Consider the following 8,713-nt stretch of genomic DNA (forward strand, 5'->3'; position numbering starts at 1 on the left):
TCAAGAACAGAAAGGGAGAACGAGGAATAACAGACCATGATAAATGAAGACCACATGACAACAAGAATAGGCAAAGTGCTCGAGAGGTCCCCAGAAATCCACAGTGATATATCCTCTGTAGACTGCTGGCAATGGTCGAGAGAAAGCCTGATCTGACCTAGTCTGGTGATCAGATTGCCAAACACCCTAACAGTTGTGCTGGAACTCTCATCCAAAAACTGATGGAAGTGGATACAGAGATCCTCAGCCACGCCCCAGGTGGAGCTCCAAGTGTCCAACTGTCGAGAAAGAGGAGGGACTGCAAGAGCATGAATTGTTGAATCCACAATTGCAAAAAGCACAGGGACAAATAGCCAATCGAATAGAAGCACATGAATTATGAACCAACAGCTGTGGAGCCCCCAGCTAGATCAGGCCCTCTGGATAAGTGAGACAATTGAATAGCTTGATCTGCTTGGGAGGCACCCAGTCTGTGGGACCAGGACCTGTCCTTAGTGCATGAGCTGGCTGTTTGGAACCTTGGGCTTACACAGGGACACATGCTCAGCCTGGAAAGAGGTGACAGGACCTGCCTGTACTGAATCCACCACGTTTAAATGAATCCCCAGGGGTGTCTTTGTCCTAGAGGACATGGGAATGGAGGGGAGGAGCTGTGGGGAAGGTGGGGGTTGTGGCGGGAGGGGGGAGGACAGGGAAACCCGTGGCTGGTGTATAAAATTAAAACACATAACAACAACAATAATAATAATAATAATAATAATAATAATAATAATATAAAGAAAGGGTGCTGGAAAGATTTTAAGAGCCAGATGACCAGAAAATCTCCTGTGAGAATGTGCCTCTTAGAAACAAAAGGGAAGCTGTACCCACACCTCAACAATATGACTGTGTACACAACACTTGAACAAGTACAATACCAATAGACATGCTAACATGGAAGCGAAAAGTGTTATAGGACCCACCCATAGACAAGACCTGCAAGCAACTAAGCAATGCTGAGAGCAAATAGTCCTCGACAGGGATAAGCCCCCTCATTGATTATCGAGTTTCAAATGATCAACCCTGAAATTATAAACATACAAGCCATACAAAGCAGACTAAGCACATTGTATTTATATATTTAGACAAACACACACACACACACACACACACACACACACACACACACACACTGTAGATAATCTTTTTGTACACTCTAAAGATACGTCTCTGCCTAAAGTGCCTTCTGGTTGGTTTAACAAAGAGCTGAATGGCCAATAGCTAGGCAGGAGAGACTAGGTAGGACTTCAGGGGTGAGAGAGGAACCCAGGGTTAGAATCTAAACACATGGGGGATACCAGCAAGACACTGCAGAAATTAGATGCAAGCCACGTGGAAGAATGTAGATTAATATAAATGGGCTAATTTAAGTTATAAGAGCTAGTTGGGGACAAGTCTAAGCTAAGGCTAAGCTCTCATAATTAACTATAAGTCTCTGTGTCATTATTTGGGGACCGGTGGTCCCAAAAAGAAAGTCCGACAAAAAAGACTCACTATACACACACACACACACACACACACACACACACACACACACACACACACACATTATATGTAATAATAACAAAGAAAGAGGCCATGATTTTGAGAGGAAGCAAGGAGGATACATAGGAGGGGTTAGAGGGGGAAAAAGGGAAGAGGGAAAATGATGTAGTCTTAATTTAAAAAAAAAAAATTAAAATACAGCCAGACAGTGGTGGTGCATGCCTTTAATCCCAGCACTCAGGAGGCAGAGGCAGGCAGATCTCTGTGAGTTCAAGGCCAGCCTGGGCTACAGAGTGAGTTCTAGGAAAGGCACAAAGCTACACAGAGAAACCCTGTCTCGGAAAAAAAAAAAAAATTAAAATACAAGGAAAAAATATGACCATGCCAAAATGCAGGCATTTTATCAAAGTAAGAAGTACATACATCTAAAAAATGAGTGTTTGTTTAAAAAAAACATTTCCATTGTTTATATCCAGATGAGCTCAACAGTATCAGCATAAGAGAGAATAGTTTCCTACACACATGTCTGTGTTCTGCTTTCTCATTGACCATACTCTGTAAGAATCAGATTGCAAGAGAAAAACTAGTAACCATATTAGAGTTCTCTGTTAACATATAGGCCACTCTCCAGACCTTTAATCCCAGCACTTAGGGGGCAGAGGCAGGCAGATCTCTGTGAGTTCAAGGCCAGCCTGATCTACAGAGCCAGTTCCAGGACAGCCAAGGCTACACAGAGAAACCCTATCTGGAAAAACTAATAAAACAAAACAACTACAACAACCACCAAAAAAATTTAAAAATAGGCCACTGAAGCCATAGAATGAGTTTTCTCTGTGAGTCCACCATTTTAGGGCAAGTGCAATTTCAAGGACCCAGGAAAAGATTTAGCTACTAATAGGCAAGTTACTCCTCATCATGATACCATATCATCATCATCAATTTATATAAATTAAACTATAAAAGTAATCAAAAGAAAACCTCTGTAGTATGCTTGAATTATAAAGTGAAAGTTTTGTTTTGATGCCACACTGTCTGTATGATTGTTTGTTTGTTTGTTTGTTTGTTTGTTTGTTTGTTCTGAGACAAGCCCAATTGTCCTGGAACTGCTATTTAATGGAGGGTAACCTTGAACTCCTGACCCTCCTGCTTCATCTCCCCAGTGCTGGGATTGCAAAGATATGCTACCATGGCCACTGTCCTCTAATTATTTAAAAAATATACATTAAATATCCAGAACTGTTTACCTACCTTGATATTCAGCATGCTTTAAATTTAATAAATTTCCATACAAAGGGCTGCCATGTCTGATTCAATAGCAGATGAAATTAAAAGGAAAAAGAACCTTGAGCTGGGCAATAGTGGAACATACCTTTAATCCCAGCACTCTGGAGGCAGAGGTGGGTGGATCTCTGTGTGTTTGCTGCCAGCCTTGTCTACAGAGCTAGTTTCAAGACAGTCAAAGCTACACAGAGAAACCCTGACTCAAAAGAAGGAGGAGGAGGAGGAGGAGGAGGAGGAGGAGGAGGAGGAGGAGGAGGAGGAGGAGGAAAGAAAGAAAGAGAAAGAAAGAAAGAAAGAAAGAAAGAAAGAAAGAAAGAAAGAAAGAAAGAAAGAAAGAAAGAAAGAAAGAAAGAAAAGAAAAGAAAAGAAATAAGAAAACTTTGGAAGTTTAGGAGAATATTGTGACATGTTCCATATTTCAGCAGTAATGGTCAGTAAAGTAGGTTATAAACATTTTTATGTTGTTGTTTTGATTGGTTTTTATTTAGATTTGGTTGTTGTTGGTTTTTTGGGGGGGGATTGGTTGTTTTGAGTCACTGGTTAGTTTTTTTTTTATTTTATTTTTATTTTATTTGGGTTTTACATTGGAGGAGATGATGTCCAGAGTTTTGAACATACTAATCAAGTTCTCTATCACTGAGCTACATACATACTCAGCCCTGTATGATTATATTCATATTACACCAACTTTTTAATAATTTGATAACATTTTTTAATTTTATTTACAATTTAAAGGTGATTCATGAAAAAAATTGACAGACCTTAGATAAAATAATTTTTTGGTCACTGAAATTTAGTTTATAATTTTATAAAATTTATAATTTTAAAGGCTCAATTGTTAGAATTAACTGCTAATGAAAACTTAAGGTAAGATTTGAAAATACAGGACAATTTGCTTAATATAAAGCAAATATTTTTAAATAGTATCTTCAGTTTGCTAAAGTTTGTTGTTGTTTTTTTTTCTCATCGTCAATAGATGTCCCGAGTTCTGTGAAACTGACTTCTCCACCAGAAGGTTGGTTAAAGCAGACTCCAAACTGCTTAGATAGACATTTTCTTCTAGAAGCAGCACTGCCATAGATCCCACTGTGATTAGATGAGTTGGTAAACAAAAACGTAAATTGGTTTTCACACTGGCAGTCGTAAATCTTAGCTTGATGTGGTGGCACACACCGGATCCCAGCATTTGAGAGGAAGATGCTCAAGTATGAGGCCAGACTGGTGCACAGGGTGAGACTGTCTCAGAGGGAAAAAGAGGGCAGGACAGGAGAGGAGAGGGGGGAAGAGGAGGAAAAGAAGGAAGGAAGAAGAGGAGAGAGGGGGAAGAAGGAGCAATGGGGAAGAGAAGGGGAAGAAGTGGTCAAGGCAGACTACAGTTTAAGAATCACTGCTCTATTGAAAATTTATACTTTTTTTTTGCCCGAGCTGAGGACCGAACCCAGGGCCTTGTGCTTGCTAGGCAAGTGCTCTACCACTGAGCTAAATCCCCAACCCGAAAATTTATACTTCAGATGCACTTTTAAATTTTATTTTCAGATCACTTGTTTGTGCTACATGCTACAAAAGTATTGCTATACACAGGACTGGTAAATTTTTTAAAAAACAAACGAAATTTGACTCCTTTATCAGAGACAGTTTGGGGGAAAATTGTTCTAATTCAACCCTGCATGGCTAAGTCAGACATTTCTATTTCAATAATGAGTGAATCACCAGCCTTCACTTGGAAGATTAAGTTGATTAGTATTATACTCAAGTATTATCTGAAAGTCATGACAACCTAAAATAGCTCATTAAAAGCTAGGCGTGTGAAGAAAATTATCTCAATGCTCTTGCCCCTTTTATTCTGTCAGTTCAAAATGGAAAAATAAAAAGGCCAAGGCGCTTGCAGTGGTCGGATATGTGCCTTAAATAGTTAATAGAACTGAGCCAGCCTGCATGTCCCTCGATAATTAAATGTCCACACAACTAAATACTATAGAGCCGTGAAGAATTGGGTAGCATTGTATGTACTAATGCACAACCGCCTCCAAGACCTACTGGAGTGTACAGAAACCCGTCACAAAGAATAAATGCTATGGTATCACGTAGATGAGGCAATCCAGATGATGTGTATATCTATCTACACATATATTTATAGAGAATTTTCTGGAAGAATTCAGAAGAATGGGGAATGGCAGTTACTATTTACAAGGCTAGGAATAAGATTGACTTTTCCAATATATGTAACATAGTCATATGATTCCAATGACTTCATTGCTAAGAATGAGAGACTGAGTGGTCAGCCTTAAATGGGTCACACACACACACACACACACACACACACACACGCACACGCACACGCACACGCACACACACACACATACACACACACACACACACACACACACACACATATGTTTCAGAGAATATTGCAGAAGAGGGGTTAGAAAATATGTTAACAGCTGGAAGATGAGGAAGCGATGTGATTCAGAATTCTGGACATGACATGGCTCTTGAACTCATGAACTCACATAAGCTGTGGTTACCTGCATAAGGCCCACAAAAGATCAACCCAGCCAAAACTCTGACATGGATGACAGAGGTTCAGGCCCCATTTATTACTGAGGAATTATTGGGAGCTGATGGCTACTGGGGAGGAAGAATCATTCTTCTTGAGATTCGGCCACTGGTGTGTTTCCCATACTCCAGTGGATATAACCACACCCATGCACATATGAAACTTAGTGGTTTATCAAAATAAACTTTTAAGGACATGAAGTTGGGAAAGGGACATGTTGAGGGCAGTTAGAAAAGGAATGGATGTGGTCATACTTTACATATATATGAAATTCTAAAGAGCAAAGAAAAATTATAAGAAAAAAGAACAGTTAAAAAACTTTATAAGGTGATTTGTTTAATTGTAAAATATTTTTTTTAAAGAAGCCAAATAAGAAATCTAGAGAAAAGCCAAGCATAGTGGCACATGCCTTTAATCCTAATACTTGGAAGTCAGAGCAGGAAGATCTCTATAAGTTTAATGCCAGCCGGGTCTACAGAATGAGTTCTAGGACAGCCAGAGCTGTATAGTGAGATCCTGTATCAAAAAGGAAAAAAGAAAAAGAAAAGAAATCTAGAGAAATGTTGTTCATGGAAGAGAAGGAAAAAAAAAAAAGAGGACACAACCAGCTGAGGAGGACCTTTCATATCTCATACACTACTCTCAAGCCTAGGTCACACAGTTATCTTGATATAATGAAAGGCAACAGATAATCCTTGTTTAGATCCTGCTTCAGAATGAAAAAAAAAGCTTTTTTTCTTAGAATCAAAAGCACAAGAATACAGAGGAAGGGTCTGAGTGACAAGCACTTGTCTGCCCAAGGCCTCAAGTTCAAACCCAGCTCTAGAAAAACAGGAAAAAGTAATCTATGTATGGTCAAAATTTAAGGCTAAGTGCATCAAAAGGCATCATGGAGAAGGTTTTTTAAAAGACAATTCTCCAGAGAAAATACTGCAAATAATCTAGTCAATAAGGATTTTGTCTCTAGAAGAAAGAATGAGTGCATTGTAATCGTGGCAACCTCCGCCTGGGAATGGCATAGGGAAGGAGGAACAGAAAGTTTAGTAAAGGGCTCAGAACACACAGATGGTGGATTCTTCCGAGTTATTCTTTGCCACAGCAATATAACAATTGGCTTTAAAAATCTAGCATCTATTTCATAATGACTACAATGGAATTCAATTCCCCACACACAAGGATTACTGAAGAGATGGTGTTTATTACCCAGACTCGATTGTCATGTTTGAGTTTGATTGCTTGTATACTTTAATTAATTTACCATAATGTATAAATATCATGCCCCACAACAAAAAGAATAGATATGAACCTATGAACCCATAATGAAAAGACAACCCAATTTTCAAAACAAGCAAATGTAGCTGAAGAGCTTCTCTCCAGCCCCTGCCAAGCCCTGTTAGTCCGACAACCCACTTATAAAATAAACACACAGACGCTTATATTATTTAAACTGCTTGGCCATTAGCTCAGGCCTGCCATTGTCTAGCTCTTACTCTTATATTTAGCCCATTTCTATTAATCTATACTTTGCCACGTGGCTCGTGGCTTACTGGTACCTTACATCTCGCTTGTCATAGCGTGGCTGGCCAGTCTCTCTGCCTCTACCTTCCACTTTCCCCAGTTCTCCTCTCTCTTGTCCTGCCTATACTTCCTGCTTGGCTACTGGCCAATCAGTGTTTTATTTACTAACCAATCAGAGGAACACATTTGGCATACAGGATATCTCACAGCAAGCAAAAGATTACAATAGGCATTTCTTCAAAGCAGCAGAAAATGAAGATGTGTGTATCAGTATTCATTAGGGATGCAAGGAGATACCACTTCACAGTCATTGACATGTTCAAAAAGAAGAAAAAAATAGCAAATGTTAAAAAACATACATGAAAAACTCGGACACTCAACTGGGTGATGGTGCACACCTTTAATCCGAGCACTCAGGAGGCAGAGGTGGGTAGATCTCTGTGAGTTCAAGGCTAGCCTGGTCTACAGAGAAAGTTCCAGGACAGCCAAGGCTACACAGAGAAACATTGTCAAAAAAAACAAACAAACAAAAAATAACAGAACACTCATCTACTGCTAGTGGAGATATAAAATGGTGCTATCATTTCAAAACACAGTTTGGCTTTTCCTCAAAAAGGTAAACATAGAATTCCATATGAGGCAGCAATTCTGATCCTAAGTACATACACAAGACAATTGAAGGCATACAACTGCACAAAATAGCTAAGCACTAACATACATAGTACTACTCACAATAGAAAGTAGAAACAAGAAAACAGTCCATCAGCTGACACATGGATAAATGCAATGAGATTTCCATACAGATGACTCTTAGTCAATTCAAAAACATCTACCCACAACTACACAGGTAAACTCTGAAAACATTAAACTAAGTGAAAAGAAATTAGACACAAAGGCTCAGGAAATTCCCATGAAGCGTCTATAATAAACAAATCCACAGAGATAGAAGGTAGATGGCCAGTTTCCAGCGACTGAGGAAAGGAAGCTATGGAGTATGCCCACCAATGATACAAGGTTTTTGTGGGATGATGAAAATCAAATAATTGTGATGATTGTACAATCTGACAAAGATCCTAAAAATCATGGAACTGTATGTGTAAAGAAGATGGGTTTTTATAGGAATGGTGAGTCAGTATGAATCTAAGGTATACGGTGGATTACAGCAATGGGCAGGGTAGGGAGAAGAGGCCACTGGTCAAAGGTAAAAAGAAAAAAGTTGAAAATAAGAATGGCAATGGATCTGGGGAAATATTTCATGGTTAATTACTTGCTCACAAGTGTGAGGAGTAGAGTTCAGATACTCCTGGTACCCATGGAAATGACAAGTGAATGTGATGGCCCACCTGTAATTCCAGCTTAGGGAGGCAGAGATGGGATCTTAAGAACAAGCTGACTGTCAAGACCAGCCATTAAGCAAGCTCCAAGTGTGATTTAGAGGCCCTGCCTCAATGAATAAGGTGGAAGAGCAATTAAGGATGACTCCAAGCCAGCCAGCGGTCAGGGCTCCTGCGGGAAGCTTCCCCTTCTCCAAGACTCCCCAGGAGACCCTGCAATCTACAAGACCTGCCCCCACACCCATCTTCCCGAGACCTCTGCCACTTCCTGAGACTTAGAGACCAGCCCCCAGCTCCCATCTGGTCCAGAGCTCCCATCCAGCTCAGAGAGCTCTCATCAGGCCTGGAGAGCTCCCATCTAGTGCAGAGAAAGAGAACGCTCGCACTGGACAAAGAACCATCATTGGACCAAGAGTAAACTCAGGAGACAGAGAATCTGCCAGCCCTGATTAGACCAAGAGTGGCTTTCTGAGAAGTAGAATCCGCCACCTCTCATTGG

This window comes from Onychomys torridus, chromosome 3, assembly GCF_903995425.1.
Source record: "Onychomys torridus chromosome 3, mOncTor1.1, whole genome shotgun sequence".
NCBI classification, from domain to species: domain Eukaryota; kingdom Metazoa; phylum Chordata; class Mammalia; order Rodentia; family Cricetidae; genus Onychomys; species Onychomys torridus.